This window comes from Corvus brachyrhynchos, unplaced genomic scaffold (assembly GCF_000691975.1).
Source record: "Corvus brachyrhynchos isolate BGI_N302 unplaced genomic scaffold, ASM69197v1 scaffold544, whole genome shotgun sequence".
Classification (NCBI taxonomy): domain Eukaryota; kingdom Metazoa; phylum Chordata; class Aves; order Passeriformes; family Corvidae; genus Corvus; species Corvus brachyrhynchos.
This window is the reverse complement of record NW_008238325.1, coordinates 1,452,373-1,474,629: the sequence shown is the minus strand read 5'-3', so window position 1 is coordinate 1,474,629 and position 22,257 is coordinate 1,452,373. Positions and strand designations below refer to the sequence as shown.

General features: G+C 42.8%; 1 long non-coding RNA gene across 1 annotated transcript in view; it reads left to right on the top strand.

Annotated features, from left to right (window-relative positions):
- Positions 1–901: 901 nt before the first annotated feature.
- LOC108446766 overlaps positions 902–22,257 on the top strand; it is a 54,113-nt gene continuing 32,757 nt past the window's right edge. Inside the window, exons 1-7 of the long non-coding RNA XR_001862066.1 lie at positions 902–1,245; positions 6,220–6,378; positions 10,053–10,169; positions 11,059–11,247; positions 14,198–14,321; positions 14,625–14,802; positions 20,159–20,278. This is a non-coding gene — a long non-coding RNA (uncharacterized LOC108446766). The remainder of the gene's footprint in view (positions 1,246–6,219; positions 6,379–10,052; positions 10,170–11,058; positions 11,248–14,197; positions 14,322–14,624; positions 14,803–20,158; positions 20,279–22,257) is intronic.

The following is a 22,257-nucleotide window of genomic DNA, read 5'->3' as shown; positions in this document are numbered from 1 at the left end:
CAGCAGCTCCATGCCTTTCATCCTCTCTTTCATTCCAGCAGGGAACGAAGTGTGTGGAGAGGGAGTTGAGGTGATTAGATGGGAAGTGGTGAGATGGGATCTGCTGCAAGATTGATCCCAGCCCAACACACACGATCTCATGGAATGGTGTGGGTTGGAGGGACCTTAAAATCATCCAGTCCCACCCCCTACCAAGGACAGGGACACCTCCCACTGTCCCAGGCTGCTCCAAGCCTCATCCCACCTGGCCCTGGGCACTGCCAGGGATCCAGGGGCAGCCACAGCTGCTCTGGGCACCCTGTGCCAGGGCCTCCCCACCCTCCCAGGGAACAATTCCTTCCCAATATCCCATCAACCCTGCCTTCTTTTGGTTAGAAGCCTGGGAAGTTGACACTGTTGACCCTTAGATCCCATCCAAAGAATATTCTGAGGAATGAAGAATATTGGGAGAGCAGGAGGAGGAAGAACAGTTTGTGGCGCTCAGACCTCAATAATCTTCTTTTTTTCCTTCTTCCTTAAGTGATTACAGAGCTGAGGTCGCTGGAGGAGCAGAAAGGAATAAAGAAGAAGGGGGAAAGGAGATGGTTGTAGTCATAAAAGTTGCAGGAGAAGCATGACTTGTTTTATTGATGTGAAATTCCCTGGATGCCCGAGTGACTTCACTTAGGAGAAATCTCAGCAATGTTTCAGGAGGGGATATTCTAAATGAAATGTTTTATCTGCAAAGTGCTAAAATAGATTTTCTCTCAGGTGAGCTCTTTAACTTTGAGCTTTCTGGCCTTGGGAAATTATGTTTGAAGCTCCTGTTGTCTGCACCGCCTCTATGGGAGGTTGCTTCTTAAAAACGGGGCATTATGAGGGAAAGCAATACTTTTCTTGGTTTTCCATTTTGCAGGACAGGTTGTTCCTGCTGTTCTGCCACTTCAGGATCTCTTCCCTCAGGAGCACAGACATGGAAAAATACACTGACACAGCTCTGCAAGGAGACCTGACTGCTGTTGCCAAGGTGTCGGTGTTGTGAGACTTTATTGGAAATCTGGGAAAATTCGTGTCATCCCTGACAAAGATCTGTCCCCAGGGGGTACAAGCCAACTCTGAGACAGAGAGAGAAAACAGAGCACCCCAAAGATATCCAGAACATCTCCTCAGCGATTTCCTGCATTTCTCCAAGCACCAGCAGGTTTTAGGATGCACTTTAACACGCTTTTATCCTCCAGAAAAACTGAGCTCTTCCCCCCCACCAAGGTAAGCTCTGAGAAGTCTCTTTGTTTTGATTTCCTGTACATGATAAATATCCCTGTATTCTAACGAGAACCCTTGCTCAGAAATGGATAAATGGATAAATGTGGTGGTACAGTGGCACTTAGAGAGGATCCTTCTCTTTTAAGAAGCCTCGATTCCCTTTCTGAAGCCACTGGGACACCACGAGGGTAAAGCTGCCTTTAAAGAAATCTCTCTTTTCAGGGTTCCCACCAATGGGAGCCCTGTGCTGCTGAAAGGTGGCAATTAATCCTTAAACAAAGATTTATTTCTTGTCAGAGGTTCCTGCTGGCCCAGTCACACCAGAGCCATTTCCAGCTGGGAAAATCTGACTTTATTCTGTGATTGTCTCCCTGTCTCTCATAAACATTATCTCCCAAACAGGACTTTCTCTTTCCTTTTGCCGTTATGGCAGCTCGAGGAGGTGTTTTTCATTTCATAACCACATCCCTGAGGACACAGAGCCAACAGCGAGCCTGAATTCCCTAAAGCAATTTCCTTTGATATCCATACCCTCTTCTCCTTCCATTGGTGCAATCTAAAGCTGGGGATGGATAAAAGCTGCTGTGCTGCAAGTTCATCTCCTGCCAGGGCAGGAGTTGTTCTCTGTAGTTTATTTCTGCTGTTTTGACCAATTTGTTATTTCAAAGTTTATTGTATCTCTCTTTCAGGAAACAGGAGTTGCTCCTGTTATTCAGCCTAAATTTCTGTTGTCCTTATTTCATTTTTTTTCCTCTCCTCCCATTTCTATTTTCTTGCAGCTCGAAAGTAGAGAGCGACACACCTTTAATACTCACAGGGAAGAAACTTTCTGGGAAAATAACAAATTGGGGAAGCCTCATGTAAAGTTTCACTCCTAAATCTTTAGACAAGATAAATCTGGGTATGAAACATAAAGATTACTGGAGAAAAGAGCAGGCTGAGGCTCCTGGTGTCCCTTAAATTGCTGTAAGACAGTCTCTGGCTGAGGAATGGGAGAGAAATTAATCTGACAACTGTTGGCTTCTCCGTGGGTTTTGGAGGGCTCTTTTTTCGGTTGTGACAAACATTTGCTGTCACTGTAGTTGCAGTAAGTTCCATGAGATGATGTAAAATCCAGAAGCGGAGAAGCGTTTTGGGCAATTCTGCTGGCTCCTTTCAATGTCACTCACAGGGCTGGCAGCTGTCAAACCCACAGAGACGGGTCCTGGCCATGCTAAGAGGGATCAACACGGATCTTTCTGGAACAGGGAGTTGTAGGAAAGGCCCCTGGCCACGAGCCTTCAGCTGAGTGGCTTTGGGAAGGAGCAGAGCTGCCTCAGGCAGGTGATGGATGTGGGATGCCACCAGGACTGCGGAAATGTGGCTGCTCTGCAAGGCAGGAACAGATTAATAAACACTGAGAGAGGGAGGGGAAAGAAATCAGAGCATAAAGGAAATTTCTCAGTGTCTCTTGCAGTCCTCTGGCTCCAGGTTAGCTCTGCTTGGCCTCCCCCTTTTCCCAGTCTATTCATAGCCTGTATTTAACACTCGCGTTTGCTTTACAAACCCCAAGTACATCAAGGCTAAATAGAAGCATCTCTGCAGCGCTTTGTTGTCTCTTACAAAGGCTGCAGCTGAGAGTCCTCCCTCCCTGGCACCTCCAGACACTAATTACAGATGTCAAACGAGGTGTGGACTGCCACCACCAACATCACAGGGGAGTTTGCTTTGATGTCTCACACCTTCCCTCTGCTGACTGAAGTCGCTGCCAGAGGTGCAAGACATCCTAATACGTCCCTCTCTTGCTGCCTGTTTATCTCTGGAAAGCTTTCCAATTAAAATACGGGAGTGAACCAGGGCGCTGGTGATACCCTCCTTGCTTTTGATGTGCTGCTTTTATAAAGTTTTTATGGTTGATGAGCCATTGCTGTTGCAATTCACCTCTGACGTGAGGTCAGATGCACACACAGCCTTTACTTCAAGGCACTTGGCAATCTTAGTTCAATAACAGCTCTGATAAACCCTTTTATTCTCGTGGAAGACAAAACCTTGATGCTTAAGGTAAACTTCGTCCTTTTTTTCCCTAATTAAATAAATATCATTTTCTATAAAACTTCTGCAATGATCTCCCTGAAAGGAGATCGTGGTGAGGAGGGGCTCAGCCTCTTCTCCCAGTAAACCAGTGACTGGACAATGGGAAATGGCCTCAAGCTGTAGCAGGGGAAGTTCAGGCTGGATATTAGGAAGATTTTTTTCACTGGAAGGGTGGTTAAGCTTTGGAGCAGGCTGCCCAGGAAAGCAGTGGAGTCCCCATCCCTGGAAATGTTCAAGTGAGTAGAGGTGGCAGTTTGCAGTCTGGTTTAGGGCAGGGTGGTGATTGGTCAAAGGTTAGACTGGAGGTCTTGGAGGTCTTTTCTGACTTTAATTTCATTTAATTCTGTGATTCTGTGATCTGTTTCTTTTGAGAACTAACGATCCTGGTGTTCAGAGCACATTGAAATTCCCTCTCCCTCTGCTTTTTCCTTCCCTACATTTCTTCCCCCTGCTCTCTCTCTAATGTGTGATCAGCACCCCATTTCCATGGAGACTTTCTCATCCACCTGTTTGTGGGGATTAAAGGTCAGCGAGTCCAGGAACCCTGAGATTCCATCTCATACATTCCTCCAGGAGGGACCTTTCATTGAACCCCTCTACACCTCTCTGCTCTTCTGTGAAATCATAAATAAAAACACGATGCTCATATCCGAAATATTTCTGCTTTGAATTTAACCTGCAGCAGGGATGTAAAACATCCTCCTGTGTCTGGAGAAAACTGTGTCTTGATGAAGCCTTGGGGCCATCCATGTGGGATTTGTTTATGGGAGACTCAGTGCAAACCTTGAGGAAACATGTCTTGTAGTAAACAGGTTTCAAAGAGACAAAGCTGCCACAACTTCAGCTTTGAGCAGTGAACACTGTAAATATAAATGGCCATTATAAAATGCAGTAATTGTGATTTCCAGGAGTTTAACTTTCCTATTTTATCCTGCTGTTTATACCCAACCAAGAGCTGGAGCAGAATAAAAATACATGGATCCACTAATACACTGTGTAATTCAAATTGTCCTTAAATAGCTTTCTAAATTCTATTTCGTTTTGTTATTTTTGGATTTATTGCTGCTTTAGTTCATAAAGCTGCTGGATCCCAAAATCTGAATTACTGTCCCTCTCTTTTTTTTTACTACAATAAGTTGTATACAAGTATTCTTGATTATTTTCCTTTAGTTCCTCATGAAATAATAAAGTAACAGCTTTTTATGCTCTATTTAAATTTTGAGTGCCAGCCAAGCTCCGTCTCTCCCTGTTTTAGCATCCATTTAAAGTGAATTTTCTAATCAGCTCTGCCCTGCACATCATAAAGCCTCCCCTCGCTATCTGTGCTGATAACTCCAGAGATTTCCAGGCTGGGAAATTGTTGGTCATGCTTCTCTGCCTCTGCTTCCCCCAAGAATCCAGCCCTTAGGAAATTCATATTCCCTGGTCCTGAGATTATACAGATTCCAGGAGCAGATGGTTCCGTGGAATTTCCAAGGTCGGCATTCAAGGAGGTTGGAAAACTTTCACTGAATATTTACACGCTCCACAACCTCAGTAACTTCTCTTTCTGATAAATTTATTTGGTTGATCTTAAGCTCGTTTTCTTTCTGAATGCTCTCCTACTTTCTAATAAAAGCCCTAAAAGGACAAGATTTAGTTTTAAGTCCTAATATTAGTTCAAAACAAGACTGCTGTTGGTTTAAAGGGACCTTTCACCCTTCTTGGGGCACCTCATGATGCCAATGTTTGTTCTTCTGGCAGCATTCAACCTGTTTGCTGTGTAGTACCTCCAGTTCTGCTCATATGAGGTAAAAATAGAGCAGAGTGACTCTGGACATCAAATTATGGCTGTGATGATTCAAAGGATGGGGAGAAAATTGCAGAACTCAAAGTAACCCCATCCAAAACGGCTACACGATGGGAAAAAAACGTGTTCCCCCTCAGCCATCTTCTCTCCTGACAAATGTCTGAGAAATTAAAAGCAAACAAATAGATGGAAAACTAAAATGCCCCCTCACACATGCTATTTTTTGGTTATATTCCCTCACCAGCAATGGGCTGATGTTGCAAATGAAAAACTTGGATTATTGCTGTGAAAATAATCTCTGCAGAGGAGATATCAAGCTCCATTCAGCTCCGAGGAACGGTGCTTAACTGGGGCTGTAAAATGAAAAGGCAGCAGCAGGAGAACGCAGCGCTGGGAGCCGGGTTATTATGCTCAGATTTGAACATTATCAAGGCGTGAGATGCAAAATGTGATTTCTAAACATCTCCACAAGCCTGTGCTTTTAAAATGGATTCATTTTAGGAGACACTCCGATGTCTGTATCCCCACAACGACTCACTAACCCTCTTATTATGCTTAAAGGTTGTTATTAAGAGTTTCATTCATAACACTTTTATTTCCCCTGTATCTTCTGAGATGCTTCTATGCTTAGAATTATCTCACTTTTAACATCGTAGTTGATATTTATGTTTTGTCTTTTTCTCCAATCTTTGTCTTTTAAAGAACAGCTCAAAATTTTGTCACTTGGCAGATGCAATAAAGCTGAATAGATATGAAAATGCTCCTCCTGATCTTTTTTTCCAGCAGTGCTTGTAGCAATCTTCCTTTTCAAGGTCAGTTCCCTCCTTATTTAGACCCAAACTTTGCGAAGCTGCTCTCAACAGCCTGCCATGTGAGATTTTGGTTGCTTTTCTTTGTTCCAGGATGGTTTTGCCTGGGTTTATCCACCTGAGGATAGGAAATCTATTCTAAGGCACAGCAAGGACAAAATCTCTGCCTCGTGCTGCAGGGAGAGGGTTAAAATGCTTCCAGTCAGGGAGTTTTGCTGTAACTCCGAAATGTTCGCTGCCTTCTCCGACCCTTTCTCTTGCTTGAGTTGGTTTCATCCTTTCCCTTTTGTCTGTTTTTGTTTGAAGGGAAGGTCAGGGAGCCACTGGTGTCCCAGCAGAGCAGGAGGGAGCTGCCGCGAGAGCGTGGCCGGAGCGACGGAGGCCGCCTGAAAGGGAACTTCTGACGGGAACAAAGGAAGCTGGAAGGACCCAGAGGTTTAAGCCACAACCCTTTGGAAACAAGAGGTCAGATCAAGGTTTCAAATTGTGTATAGTTTTCTCCTGGCTTTGATGGAAAGTTCTTTTCGAGCCCAGCTGGAAGAAAGGGCTCGGAGTGAGGGGAGGGTTTGCAGCAGCAGCACTGATTTTTCTGCCTTCTCATCAGGATTGCACACTCTGCAATATCCCTGGTCTTTTACTTGGCTGCTCAGAAGTCTGTGGAGAGGAGAGTAAATTATCCCCTTCAATGACAAATTGACTGTGTGACTAAAGTGCACACAGAGAAAATTAATTATAGCAACTTCACCTCAAAGATTTCCTCCTTCCTTCCTCCTCCAGCCTGGGAAAGGCTGAGGTGGAGCTGCCTGGGACAGCTCAGAGCACGGTTGGTTCTCACTCTGTGGAGCTCCACACAGTGCTTTGAGCACAGAAAATGTGGAGAGGTGAGGCTTTCTTTGAGCTGGGCACCTGAGAGGACTCCACAACACGCAGGGAAGCAGCAGCACTCGGAACCTTTATAAGCAATACCACGGATCTGGAGAAACACGTCAAATAGTCCCTCTTTTCATTTAAAGATTCAAATCATAGAATGATGGAATGGTTTGGGTTGGAACAGATATTAAAGGTCTCATCCCACCCCCTGCCATGGACAGGGACACCTTCCACCATCCCAGGGTGCTCCAAGCCCTTCCAACCTGGCCTTGGACTCTTCTGGGGATGGGCACCCTGTGCCAGTCCCTCCCATCCTCCCAGGGAACAATTCCTTCCCAATATCCCATCTAACCCTGCTCTCTTTCGGTTCGAAGCCATTCTCACTTATCCTGTCATGTAAAAAAAAAAAAAAAAAAAAAAAAAAATCTATGGACCATTTGAAATTTCCATTTCTTTACCTTTTCTGCTTTATTTTTTTTGGCAGTACGGCTGCAGAAGGGTGATACTCTGACATTCTGCAAAGGACAGCAATTGGATTTTTTGCTGCTTCCAAATTGATTTGGGTTTCAAACATGACTCAACAGACATACAAATCTTACTTAAACTTGTCAGATCCAGAATAAAATGTATCAGTTGATACGGAGTGACATTTTTAACTGAGATGTTTGATTTGCAAAAATGTTCTCAATTCCAGCTTTTTTTCCCTCATGAACTGTAAAAGGAGTAGTTTCAGACATATCCTGACATATCTGAGTGGCCAATGATTGCCTTGATTGCTTTACTAGAGCAATAGATGACATAATTAAATCATGAGGCTTTAAATGTTTATATTTTGTTAATGCAAGGACAAGGCTTTAATTACTAAATTCAAATCAATAAAGCAGAGCATCTGCATTACAAAATTCTGGAGGCTGACAATGTTCCTGGAATGAGGCTGGACTTGCTCAAAACATAAAATGGAGAGAAACTGTAAAAAAAATTATAAAAAACATGTGGACCAAGAGCTGATTGCTTTTGAACCAGTGCAAGGTAAACAGGGTTATCCCAAAATCCATACAGACTCCCAGATTCATTCAGTTCTGCTGCCTCAGAGTCCTGGAATGGTTTGGGTTGGAAAGGAATATTAAAGCCCGTCCCATCCCATCCCCTGCCATGGGCAGGGACACCTTCTGCTATCCCAGGCTGCTCCAAGCCCCAGTGTCCAGCCTGGCCTTGAATATTTCCAGGAATGGGGCATCCCTGCCCTTTCTGGGCAACCCATTCCAGCTTTCCCTCACTCTCAAAGGCTTGGTTTTTACTTCATCCGAAGTCAAGGCTATGGAGTCACCATTGGTGCTTTTTGTGACAACCTTCTGGTCACAAAAAATATAAATTCTGCACTGAATTTATAAATTTTAATTAGTCAAGTTAAGAGCAGTTGCAGCAGCACAGATTCATAACCCTGCTCAGGCTGATCAATGCCCAGGGCTGGTGGAAGGGGTGGGCTCAGTCCTCCACCAGCTTGGGGAAAATAAAATGTAAATCCATATGACAGCACCAGAAACCTTGAGGAGAACTTGGTGCTATTAATGCCTAAAATGCCCCAAACCATGTGAATGAGCAGCAGTGACCTGGTTCTCTGGAAAAAAACCATCCAGAAAAACCTACTCGAGCTGTTTTAATTGATTGTTCAGTCACCTGCAAATGATGCCCCTGGCTAGAAAATGCAAATTGGCCTTGAAATATTCTCGTTCCTGTGAGGAGAACGAGGTCTGGTGTACTCGGAATCTCAATAAGCTTGGCTTGAGGAGCCTCTCCTCTGCACACAGTTATTTATACCATTTGGATATATAGATTATTATATAAATTATATCTTTTAAATGTGGATGTGTCATCTATTTGTATCATCCCTTTGGTCTCCGTGGTAGGAAAACTGTGAGTCTAGAGACAGGACTCTACCACCATTTATTTTCCAGATTGTCCCCTCAGATCCTGGGATATTTGCTGCATGTTTGAGCTTTTGGGGTATTTTCTCCAATCATATCAAGTTCTCTAAATGATAATGTTTTTTTTTCTTCCTTTGAGAGACAATCTGATCTTATAATCTATTTTCACAATCTAATATGTCACTGCCAAGGAGATATTTCCCTTTAAGCTGTGCTCCCTTAGGTTACCCTACATCATTTTTTCCCTACTTCAGCTCATTCATCAAACATTTATATGCAGCTTATGCACCTATTTACTCATTACTTAACCACATTTTACACACTTAACTTATCCTTCAGTCTTCAAGCATTTACCCCAAAAGTTTATTGCAGCTCAGGATGGGATTTGATTGCTCGTGAAGAAGAAAGATAATTTTTTTCTAATTTGTGTCACCTTAAATATATTAGAACATTACCTGTCTTATTTACACAGTGCCAGTGCATGGAGAATTGTGAAAAAAGTACAGAAATGGGTCTGTTGGGCTTGTGTTGCACTTTGGGCAGAAGTTGGTGATCTGACGTGACATCCAGCTGAAAAACAGCAAAGAGCAGTGAGCCAGAATTGCTGTGCCTTGGCAAAATCCCGGCTCCTTCTTTGTACTCTGGCTGTTGGAGAGGCAGAGGAACACCTTTGGTCTGTGGGCCAGAACCCAAAAAGTTCATAAATATGGATTTCTGAGGACAGGTATATGTGGGCATGAGGATGGTAAAGAGAAACAGTGCTGCTCTGAGAGAATGAGTCAAGCACAACCAGAAAATAGCAATAATCAGTGTTTTTATCATCTTTGCATTCATATTGCTGGGTTCCTTTTGCTTTGCTTGGGAAAACACACCTGTTCTGCATCATTTTGCTTCTGTAGGGCTGCTCAAAGTGCTCTGTTGATGTGAAGCCTCTGCTCTGAGCTGGCATGGGGTCTCTGCTCCTGCCCTATCCCAAGCCCTTTAGAGGAAATCTTTGTTATTGATGCCAGCAGTGTGTGAGCTGCCACAGGGCCGTGCTGAGCAGCCCAGTTGATCGATATTACTCATGCTCTTGGACTGGGGGACCTTGTGCAGCCGTCTGCTGAAGGAGGAATGTCCAATCCTCGGGTCTGGTGGTCTGGGGTGTGCTCGGGGAAGTTAAAATGTGATTTCTTTGGAACTCTGCAAATCTTTATTCCTGGCTGGGAACAAGTGTTTGGGGGGAGTGGTGTGTGGGCCATCTGCCAGCGTTGGATGTGTTGCTGAAACCCCAGCCTGAGTCTCTGGGGATGAAGGGAGGGAACTTCTGTCAGTTCTTTCTGATTTTAAATCTTTTTTTTTCAGGCATGAGGCAATTTTAATATTTCTCCAAGAATATCTCATCAGAAGAACTGGAATGTGCATGATGGGGCCATAAAACATCTTAATTTTCCAGGCAAAGGGAGATGTTGTCCCCCACAGGTGTTGTCTCTTTGCTGGGTTTCCCTTCCCACGTGTGTTATTCCGCATTTTTTACCTCTGCCAGAATCCAGCAGGTCCTGGAGCCTCCAGCCCCTGCTGGCACCTTCCAAACGCTGCAGCAGCCTGAGACTTTGGAGTTTGTCACAGTCCCCAAAGTGCCAAACCCATCCAGAGCTCACCCCTCCAAGCAAAGGCACTGACCTTCTCTCAAATATAATGATTTCCTTCCATAAACAACCGAGGGAACAAATGGCTGGAGTTCAGCATAAAAAAAACCCACGGAGAGTAAAATCAATTTTAAATGACAGTTCTCATTAGAACTCTAAAGCTCAGGCAACGTGTCACCTACATTTATTTATCCCTCTTTATTCCTCCTTCCAAGTCCTCATTGCTTCAGTGCTTTTCCCAGCTGGCTCTGCCTTGTTTCAGTTCTGTGTTGCAGTTGCTCCCTGTGGTTTTAGGGTTTTTTCTCTTTCCTGTGCAGTTCCTTGTGCTGAAAAAAGTGTCACCTGCTGCTCTGTGCTCACTCACCTGGGCTGAATGGGAAGAAATAAGGTTAAAGAAAGGGAAAGGTTGTAAAACTTCACAGGTGTGGTTCAAAACTATCATTCCTGACAGCTGGATTTCAAATCTGGACAGTGCTTTGATTTATTTACTTGTTTATGTGTTTAATTTCAAACTAGAAGCTGCCCTGCCAAGCTCCCAGCTGACTAAAACTGTGACTTTCCCTTCCCAAAACCAGTAAATAAAAAGGAGAATGTGGTGTCAGCATTGCCAGTCTTGTCCCATAAAAATTTAAACACCATATTTAAGGAAAAAACAAAGAGGGATGCAGACCTTTATGTTAAAAATGGTGAGTTTAATTTGATGTTTTTGTTTTCCCCCACAGAAAAAAGTTATTGAAGAGGAAGAACGTCGTGAGGTTGAACGGGAGAACATTTTCTGGGGATGGACAAGTAGATTTCAGACTAAATTATTTCCTCAATTTATGTAGAAGAGGATGAACTAAACATTCCATGGGATGTTTGCTACAAACATTTTTCTGGGATACCTTTAGGAAAAAAAATGAATTTAAAAAGTAAGTGAGACCAAATGATAGCTATGGTTGAGTTTTTCTACTTTTTAGACTGCACCATAAATAAATGCATTTAAATAAATTCTAAGGTACTCACAGTAAAAGTTCAAAGATTCAGAAATAACTGAGCTACTTTTACATATTTGCACTTTTAGTTCAGATTTTTCATTTGTTTCAGTTAAAATAGCCTTAAAGTTGTTGCTTTACTACAAAGCTTTTTATATCTCTTTAGGTAAGATCTTTATCTTCTCACTTTGGAGGTTTTGATCCCTTATAAAACACCAGCTATAAATGAAAAAATATGGTCCTTTCAATGGTGACCTGGGAAGGGAACATTTCCAATGCTCCATGAAACTTCTGAGCCTGAAATTTCTGAAAAGAAAGATAAATAAGAGAGCTGGGGAGTGCAAATAAAAGAGTGAGAGGTTTATGCTGCTGGATGCCAGGAATGCTGAATGCATTCAGGTTGGAGGGAAGGAACGACAATAAAACACCAGGCTGCAAATCCATAAAGTGATTTCATGGGAAGTAGAGGGACTAATTGTTCTTGTCAGGCTTCAAAGGGAAATGAAGGTGTGGTGGGGATTATTACCGCAGGCCTGGTTCCTACGGTATATCACCGTGTCCCGCAGCTATAGGGAGGAGGAGGAGAAGAAGATCCAGCAGGCAGGAATTGTGCAGCAAGATTGATTTATTTAATTATTGCGGCCCGGCGCGGGGACCAGGGGGCAGCCACAGCTGCTCTGGGCACCCTGTGCCAGGGCCTGCCCACCCTCCCAGGGAACAATTCCTTCCCAATATCCCAGGGAACCTTCCACTAGATCATGAGACAGCAGAAAATGGGAGATCTTGATGCTTCCTGTGCTAGGACTGTGTCTTCAGTTATCCAAAGTTTTGCTGGATGGTGACGCCATTGGTTAATTGATTTTTTGATGGAGTTGTGCTGTTCATGGAGTGATAGGACACAGGGAATGGCTTCCCACTGCCAGAGGGCAGGGATGGATGGGATATTTGGAAGGAATTGTACCCTGTGAGGGTGGGCAGGCCCTGGCACAGGGTGCCCAGAGCAGCTGGGGCTGCCCCTGGATCCCTGGCAGTGCCCAAGGCCAGGCTGGACATTGGGGCTTGGAGCAATCTGGGACAGTGGAAGGTGTCCCTGCCCATGGGACTGGGTGATCCTTAATGTCCCTTTGAACCCAAACCATTCCAGGATTTTAAACTGCCCGCTTTCAGCAATAAGATCAAGTCACATTTCAAGGCATAAAAATTATTTTTTAGAAGCAATGTCTGCCAATGTTAGAATGTTTTGGTTTTTTGCATTTAAAAGAATTTTTATATTCCATCTCTTTAATTAAGAAGGGCAGAAAAATAGGAATTCTTCAGGGGAAAGCAAGAAGACACCATTTGATATTTTAAAAGTGCTCAGAAGTTTAGAAAGCTTAATTTAGTAATCAACCAGAAAATTATATTCCCTCTGTCCCCTTTCTTTTCTTTATCTTCCTCAATTTTGGGACCCTCCAAAGTGTCCAGGGAAGGTGTAGGGACAGTGACCAAACTTTTCCTGGTTACCTCCAGTGCCTCATTAGTGATCATGGCCCTGGGGATCTGTAAATCACAGACTGAGAGCAGATATTGGGATAATAAAGCTGCGGGATAACTCATTTAGAAGTTACTTTGTGGAGATGATGATTGCTGAGTCTTGCAGCAATATCCACGTGAATTGTCTCTTGACTTGGATTGAGTCAATTAAAGCTACTTAATTAGTGCAGTTAGTAATCATCTGCTAAAATTACAGAAGTTCTTTTGTGCCAGGGTTTGTCTGGTTTAATAACATTTTAAAACCATTTTTAAAAATGACCCTGTGCAGATGAATTTGGTTAAGCATTTTCTTTAGGCTGTTTTTGCAATAAAGGACAATTTTTACATCTTTTAATATCTGAGACTTCTCACAGCAATATAATTTCTATTTTTCTCCATGCTTGTGGTTCCAGCTTTGATTCCTTGTTACCCCTCATGGTTAAATCTTCTAAAATCTGACATTTGTGTCCATTTTCCTTGGCTTTTTTTGGTTTGTTTTCCCAATTAATTTATTAATCATGAAAGGCCATCAACCTTCCTTATGGGAAATGTCATTTAATGCACCAAACTAAACTCTTAGATTGCACTTTGATTTTGAAATAATCTGTTCCCTCTTGGAAGGAGTTATGGGACAAGGAAAACTGATAATCCCAAATTAAACATAAATCTTGGGGAAAAAGGCGGTGGGAGAAGCAGAGCCTGTAAATCCCCTCTTTTTAGGGGACAACAGGCTCATGACTGCCCGGGAAATCGGTGGGAGGGACTTTGAATCATTCCAGGAAATGCAGTCCTGTAACAAAGCTTTGGGATATTGATTCCTTTTGCCTTCTATAAACATCACAAATGTGTCCACACTGAGCAGGGATTCTGCCATTGTCTCCAGCCCGAACGTTTATGCCCAGTGTGGCACCTGGATCATCCCCAAGTGAGCAATTTGTCCCTGATTAGGAGCTGATTCCCCAGCACACAGAGTACTGGGATGGATGTAGCTTGTGTTTAGTTCTGGAGTTGGTTCTGCCATGACAAATCCCTCTAATTTTGACTTGCTTGTATTTGTCGAGCAAGTGGGAATCCAAAATATTGCGAGAATTATTTTCAAGCCAAGCATTTGTTTTGACAGTATTGAAAAAAACCAGGGAGAAAGCAGAGATATTATCCTGTGACAATACATCCTTTTATACCTGAGAGGCATCGATTCACAGCAGAGCCATTTGCAGCTCTTCACACGCCTCAAAAATTGTTTACAAGAACAAGAAACCTCTGCCAGGCTGATCTGTGAAATCCCGAGGATTTTTTTCCTATAAAAATCATTCCATATTCAGGATGGGGTGAGTGGAAGGTGGCTTTGAACAATCTCTGTGCTCCTGCTTTGCAGGTCCTGTCAATAAAACCAGACCGGATTTATGGACGGACTGCAGAGCCCAGGAAAGGACTGGAATGCTCAACAGGGGATGAGATCACCACAAATAAACCCAGGAACACAGCAGAGGACACACGAGGTGCTCCAAAGGGTGATAGGACAAGGGGCAATAGCGTTAAGATTTAGGAGGGGAGATTTTGATTAGAGATTAGGAAAAAATTCTTTCCTGTGAAGGTGGAGAGGCCCTGGCACAGGGTGCCCAGAGCAGCTGGGGCTGCCCCTGGATCCCTGGCAGTGCCCAAGGCCAGGCTGGACATTGGGGCTTGGAGCAGCCTGGGACAGTGGGAGGTGTCCCTGCCATGGCAGGGGTGGGATGGGATGATTTTAAGGTCCCTTCCAGCCCAAACCTTTCTGTGATTTTGTGATTTTCTTCTCCCTACAGAAGCATCTGTCCTTCAGGGAGGAGTTTTGTTTCCCAGAGCTCCCATCACATTTAGTGTCAATTTGTTCAAAATGAAGACCCTCGAATCTTTCACTGGGCGAGGAATTGTCTCCAGCTGGGGAGATTCTCTTCGCAGCAGCGTGGGTGTATCCAGAGTAGCCAGGCTGAAGCCAATAAGGTATTTCAGATTTATTTGCTCTTAAAATCCTACATCTGAATTTAAGTTAAGATTCATTGCATAAACACTGCCCAAATGAAATATGATTTAAATGAATCCATTTACTGGGTAAATCTGGTTTTTTTTGTGGTTTAAATATTTCTCAGTTTTAAATAATGTGGAACCATACAGAACATGCCCCTTCCATTTCATTGGCTTTATCCATGCACGTGCATGGCCTTGACCTTGGAGAAAATGCCAGTAAATGTTTAATAAATCCACAGGCCAGCCCGAACTGTAAGAGTTGTTCCAATACATGGATCAACAGCACGTTGGAACACTGTTATTAAATAGAGAGCTGCCTCAGTAATGAAAAAAACACATCAACTTTCTATGAAAAGCTGTTTTTCAGAGGCAGAGTGAGCCATAGATCAAGCTTTGACAAATTCTGCTGCTGTTGAATAGATTAATTTTTTGCTATCAGCCCCTGTTTCTCCTGTAAGAGAGAAAAGGAAGGAATTTGTACTACAGAGACAAAGAGATTTAAAAGGAGGTGAAGGAAGGCACAGCTCCAAACAGCAATGTTTTGATTCACAAGCTTAACCACTGGAGCATCATAAATTGTAAAATGTGTTTATTTCTACTTAGTGATAATTCCTGTTTTAGGGGACAAAGGCTTTCTTTTATATTTCTGACAATCTGGAAAAAAAAAAAAAATCAAGTCCTACTGTCTTTTTGCACGCAAAATTCCGCTCATTTGGAATTCTGTGAAATTTCTTTTCTTCACAAAAAGAAAATAAATGGTAAAATATTAAAGTTTGAAATTTCAGTGCCTCCCCTGCTGCTTTGTCCCAACAGCACACGGTTGTGGAGCCTTCAGCTGGCACGTGGATGTTCCAGGTCTTTGAGGGAAAAACTGGGAGTGAGCGACTCTGGCAGAGCCCAGAGGAATCCACAAACTCTGGAGTGGGACTGAAACTGCAAAGTTCTTTTTTTTCTTCATAGAATCATAAATGGTTTGGGTTGGAAGGGACCTTAAAGCCCATCCAGTGCCACCCCTGCCATGGCAGGGACACCTCCCACTGTCCCAGGCTGCTCCAAGCCCCAATGTCCAGCCTGGCCTTGGGCACTGCCAGGGATCCAGGGGCAGCCACAGCTGCTCTGGGCACCCTGTGCCAGGGCCTGCCCACCCTCCCAGGGAGGAATTAGTTTCTAATACCCCATCTCTCCCTGCCCTCTGGCAGTGGGGAGCCATTCCCTGACCTGTTCCTCCATGCCTTGTAATGAGTCTCTCTCCAGCTTTCCTGCAGCTCCTTCAGGCCCTGCAAGGCCACACTGAGGTCACCCCAAAGCTTCTCCTCTCCAGGCTGAACAACCCCAGCTCTCCCAGCCTTTGCTCCCAGCAGAGCTGCTCCATCCCTGTGATCATCCTGGTGCCTCCTCTGGACTCGCTCCAGCAGCTCCTCACCCCTCCTGTGCTGCGAATCCAGAGCACTGCTGGTGGGGGCCTCAAAAATCAATTATGAAATTTTATCAAAAGCATTTTGAAGTTTGATTGTCCTGGGTGGTGCCTTCCTGCCCACTTGGCAAAAGGACGTGGGTTTGAGATGTAAACCCATAAAATGCTGTGTGCTCTTTTTCTGCTGAAAATGATCTCCCAGCACAGGACAATACATTCCAAATAATACCTGACATTAAATTATTCATCCTCTCCTGGGTGTTCCCATTGTCAGTGAGCTCAGTGTGACTTTGGCTCCTCCTTTGTGCTGCCTCCCTGCTCTGTCACTGCGACACTTCCCATGTGTCCCAAATGTTCTCTGGGAGGCAGTTTCACTCAACAGGTGAAACAATCAGCATTTTTCCAGTAGTTTCCTGACGTGTCCAGCTCCACAGTGAGATCAGTTGCAATTCCTCCTATTCCACTGTCCATCAGCTGTGGAAAATGGAATTATCCTTGTACCCCTCTTTTGAAAATTTGGCCATCAGTCAACGCTGTTTCCATGGCAAAGCCAACCTCTGAAGTCCCCAAAGTGCACCAGCTAAGCACATGTAGCCAAAATATCTCCCAAAATGTGAAATATGATGCTAAGATTATGTCAACAAATCCAGGACAGAGGATAACTCTTCCTATATAGTAACTGTATTATATCAGCAGCCATGAAAACCTTGGAAACACAAGATATTTGAAATCTCATTTGATAGAGATGATTTGTGCTAAAGCAATTTTTCCCAAAGAAATGTGGATCTAATTTGCCAACTGTGATTTGGAAGGAGAAATATATATATATTGATTTTTTTCTGTATTTTTTTTTTTTTGCCCTCACAGGATGGATTTTACTCCAGAGCAGGGAGGGGGACAGGGAATAAAATACTCAATTCTTCTCCCATAGTTCATCAAAATTCCCTGTAGGAAGAGATGTTCCATTCCATAGATGTGACAACCCCACACATCCCCAAATGGTTCATTTTTAAGCCCTGTATCATATTGTAGGTTATGAACTATCTTCTAACAAACACTAAATTTAAGGGGAATTTAACAAATTTTGGCAGAGTGTCCTCAAATCTGACTCCTCCCGTCACGACTTTGAGACTTCATTTGAATTAATAAAGGTATTAATTTACAACACAATGAAAATACTTGACAAAAAAACCCACAAAACATGGAATGATGCTTTTCCTTAATATCTTATTCCTGTATTTTCCAACAGTTGGAGATGGGCACACTTTTGGAGTCGTGATTCCCAAAGTTTGCTGTGTGAAGCCACAAAAAATAAAAAGACCAAGCGTCTGTCACAGGTTTCTTGATTCCCACTGGAGTCAAAAGAAGTCACATAACTAAGAGCGAGTATTTTCCTTCGTGGGACATGGGAATACAGTTTCCAAGCCTGATTTTTTTGGGAAACTGTTGTGATCTGAAGTTGTTCAGGGCACGGTGGTGCCGAACTTTGTCCTTGTAATCCGTTATTTTAACAATAATACTTTGGAACCTCATGAGTCTCCCCCTGTCACCAAGTCCAAAGAAGATACAAAAAAGCTGGATAGGGATGAGAGGGAGATTAACGGACCAGGAATCCCATGGGAAATCTCTGGCTGTTTTATTCCAAGGCCTTAATGCTCATTTTGTACCTCCTCACAAAGGTGGTGTCCACCAGTCCGTGGTGTTTTCTTTGTAATTATGTATTAATGAGAAGGAATTAATACTTATTACTTCTTTTGACTGTAACTTATGATATTGTTGCTTCTTCCCTTCCTTTTCTACTGTTCTCTGTGTAAGTCAGTGCTAAAAACAAGCAAACATTTGCAGTTTTTCATCAGAAATTCTCTTTAAAGTTTGAGTGCTCTTCCCCAGACCGTGCTTGTTAATCCGGTGGCACGAACACTTCACTGTTCTCCTTGGATATTGAAGTTTAAGCTTGAAACATCGGTTCTGTTTGAAATCAAATACTTCTATTTTAAATCTAAACCAAAAGTATTGTTCTGCTATTCAAACCCCTCCATGCTGCTAAGGAAAAATCCTCTTTATGGTGTTTTGCAGATGCCACTGAAGCCAGAATCACTCCTAACTAACACACTCCTATCTGTGGTCCAGGACAGATAAACACAGGCTGAGGGGCTGTTTCCCTGCCACTCTCTCATGGTGTTTTTCCCCACTATTTTGAGTCCACAGTATGATATATGAAGCAAAATCAATAACTCTCACTTTTCAGGTTAAGGGCACAGCTGAATAAATAATTCATAAGTCATTTGATCAATGTGATTTCAGAGAACATCCACCAGCAGAGACCAATTTTCTCAGATACCCCCATTATTTGAAATTATCTGACAATTGCCTTGGGTAAATTTTTAAGTCCTTATATTGACCAGAACTAATTTGAAATAAGCACTCGCTATTTGTGCTGTGCTACTTCTTTGTGACCTGCCAGCTCTGAGTCACCTTGTGCTACCTGTTTGGATCAGAGCAGCAAATCCTTGAAGAAAAAGCCTTAAAAAAATAGAATTCCAGATTGCTTTGGGTTGGGGGGGACGTTAAATCCCATCCAGTTCCCACCCCTGTCATGGTGGAACTCCATGGAATCTTTCCAAAAACCAGATTGCTCCAACCTGGCCTTGGACACTTCCAGGGATGGGACAACAACAACCTCCCTGATCTGTGCACACTTCCTTGAGTGGGAAAAATATTTGTGCCATTAAGAAAAGTGTAGCGCTTTCCCAGTGATTTTTTTAGGGATAGATTGTCCGGAGTCGTAATCCGTTCTCCTTCCTATTCTTTATTGGCACTGTGGAAACAATGGCTGCAAAGGCATTAATCTTCCTGCAGCCTCTTTTTAAGGATTCACTCTGGAATGTGTAACACATTTATCTCCCAGTCCCACGGGGCTGATCCGAGCGCTCTCGGAATCAATGGAACAATTCTCGGTGTTTTCAGGGCAAGAGGAAATGTATTAAAAGGATGTTGGGACACGTTCCAGTGGCAGAGATTTCTTGCAAGGTAAAGTTCAGCACGATGTCTGTGCTGGTGAGTGGCAGAAATCAAAATGTTTTAATTCAGAAATTGAATGCAAAGATGGAAGAAGAGTAAAAAGAGACATTAATCAAAACTTTTCTGATATTCAGGCTTCACTTGCAGTTTTCCATAGTAGGTTTCCAATATCTCCTTCCACACGTAAGTCTTGTCCATATCACATCTTTTGTGATAAGGGCTATCTTGCCCACTGAAAAACCTGCTGATAATGCCTTTCCCAGTCCATTTTTTGCAGCATGGAATTTAGTCCTATGAATTTCTCAGCCAGGTTTTCTATTTTAAATTGTTTCAGCTATAGGTAGATTTGTTTCTAGTGCTATTAACAGCTTGTACCTCTCTGAAATCTCATTTTTTTCTTGCAGGTCTGACTCCTACCAGGATCACACTGGGACAACAGATCCCATGTACAGCTAAAAAATATTTAGTCCTGAGATCAGTCTTGCAGTTCTTTGCTCATGTACAAATCTACTTCTTTAACTTCTCGCCAAACTCTTAAAACCTGTTTTTACTATATTTACTATAATATTTATAAGCAAAAGAGGAGTCAGGGTGCTGATGGTGCACTCTGAGCACTCTCTCTTATCCTTCTGGCCTTTATTTTCTTGTTTTGGTGTACTCCTATGTTCTATTTTATCCTTAAATTTGGAGGCAAATTCCTGGCTGGGGAGCTTCCCTAGGAAGAGATGTAATTCCTCGTGTCCCTACTCCATGAAGAAAGCTGCAGGCACTGTATTTGTACAGATTATAACTGATTTTATATGTCCTTCTATAATGCATTCTAACAGATTTAAACTGGGAGAGCATTTTGTAACTTCTGTATCAGAGCTTCATCATCAAATCCTATTTGTCTTTCAGATTTCAGTTCTAATTCCCACGAATCCCTTTACAAATGTCCTTTTCTTCACGGAATAATGTCAAGAAACTTTTCTGATTCCTGGGTACTGTTTCTCCTGGAGCATGAGGGACTCCTCTAAGGTAGGATTTGTCAAGTTTTTACATCTCCTTTTCTGGTCATGACTGAGAGTATTACAAGGGTTTGGATTTTTGGATACTTTGTCCTGAAATCTCTCCTTAGTAACGAACTCAGGGAGGTTTTGTTAAGCGGGCTGGGATAGAAGATAACTAATTTTGAAGCCTTGGGTGCACTGTAATCTTGGATATCTCAGGCTGTTCTAACCACGAGTAGTTTTGGCAGTTATTTCAAGAGAAAAAATGACATTTAAAGCACAGCCATGATGATCAAGATTTCAGACATCCCAATGCAACAGCAAAAAGTTTTTTGACAGAATATTGGACTCTCTGTTTAAAATAATTAATAAATCCTTGGAAAACTATTGATATCATCAGTTTGCAGCTACTCTATGAAGGCTGTGCTGCTCTAAGTGCCCACGGAGGGATCTGCTCTGTAAATAAGATTTTACCATTCCTGCATCTCCATTTCCAGTCTATAAAACTGAGACTTCCCATGGAGGAATGGCCCAGTTATCACCAGCCTCATTTTGCATAATTGAGTTCTCTGGTGCTGCAATAAGAACTCCCATTAAATCCTAACCAGGCTGATGAAGCACAGAAGTGAGAGTGGAGAGCAGAAGTGAATCCTGGAGCACTGACATTCCCAAAAGCACCTCTGTGGAGCTGGCCAGCACTAAGACAGTGGGAAATGTTATAATGGAAAGATGATCCAGATGTCCTGCGATTGGAACTGTTCCCACTGTGCTGTTCTGTGGGTGGATTTTAGTCCTACACTGATGCAAAGCCACTAAAAACTGGGGAAGATCTCCATGTGGGATGTGGGAATTAGACCCATGGTAGAGCAATATCCATAACCAGTGAGTTAAACCAACTGCTTCGATAGTCAGGATTGAATTTTGAATTCAAAGGATGAACAGCTTTTTGGTCTACAGTTTCTTACTAGCTCAGAACTATGTATAAAACCAGTATATCTGTGTATATTAAACTAGTGTAAACCAAATAATCTGTGTTAAACTGAGTTTATTCCCTCTGCTGCCTGTCATGGCCGTGTCTTATAATTATGGGACTCATCCCAACAGTTATATCATCCCTTCTTCCCTAGAACATGCTGTGTTTATTACAAACCTTCAGTTTCTCTGCTACTTTGAATATTTTAAACTTTTTCTTCAAATGCCCAGACAGTTTTCAGATCATTCTATCTTCTCACTCTGCTACTGCAATGATATTTCAGAGAGCAGTAATAACCTACATTTTAGAGTTTATCCTTTTCCTCTCAGAAAACATGATTAAAACTCTGTTCTCTCAGTTCTGAAGGCTTAGTTTATTTGTCTTTCACAGGAAGATTATTTAAAGTCTTCTAATATTCAAATGTAAATAATCAAATCTAAGGCCTATTTGCTGTAGATCTTAAAACAAAATCTCTGTTCTTTAAATCTTTGTTTCCAAGAGAGGAAAGAACCTTATGCCAAAAAAAAAAAAAGGAAAAAAGGAAAATTAATTTGCAGTTCATCTTTTGGATAAGACTATTACAAAGCTATTGGAAGCAAAAAGCCAACCTACAAAAATGCACATTGTATTGCCTCAGGTATAGAAGAATGAATTACAGGATTTGAGTCTTATTTATTTTCCAGAACTGTTTAAGAACGTTCAATCCCATGCTAAAAAGTAGTCGCTAGTTTCTTTGTTCGTGGGTTTGCTGTTGAGTCACTTGGGAGTTTTGATTGGGTGGGCTTTTTTACTTAAACTTTAGCAAAGCAGAAGAGGAAAGTAGGGCACTGCAGCAGAGTGAGGGCCTCAGAGAGCAGAAAACAACCCCCAGCCCGTGGGGATGGGGCCATGACAGGGATGGGGCCATGATGGGGGTGGGGCTGTGACAGGGATGCAGCCATGGAGGGGATGGAGCTGTGACAGGAATGGGGCCATGGCAGGGATGGAGCCATATTGGGGATGGGGCTGGGTTGGGGGTGGAACCCGGGTGGGGA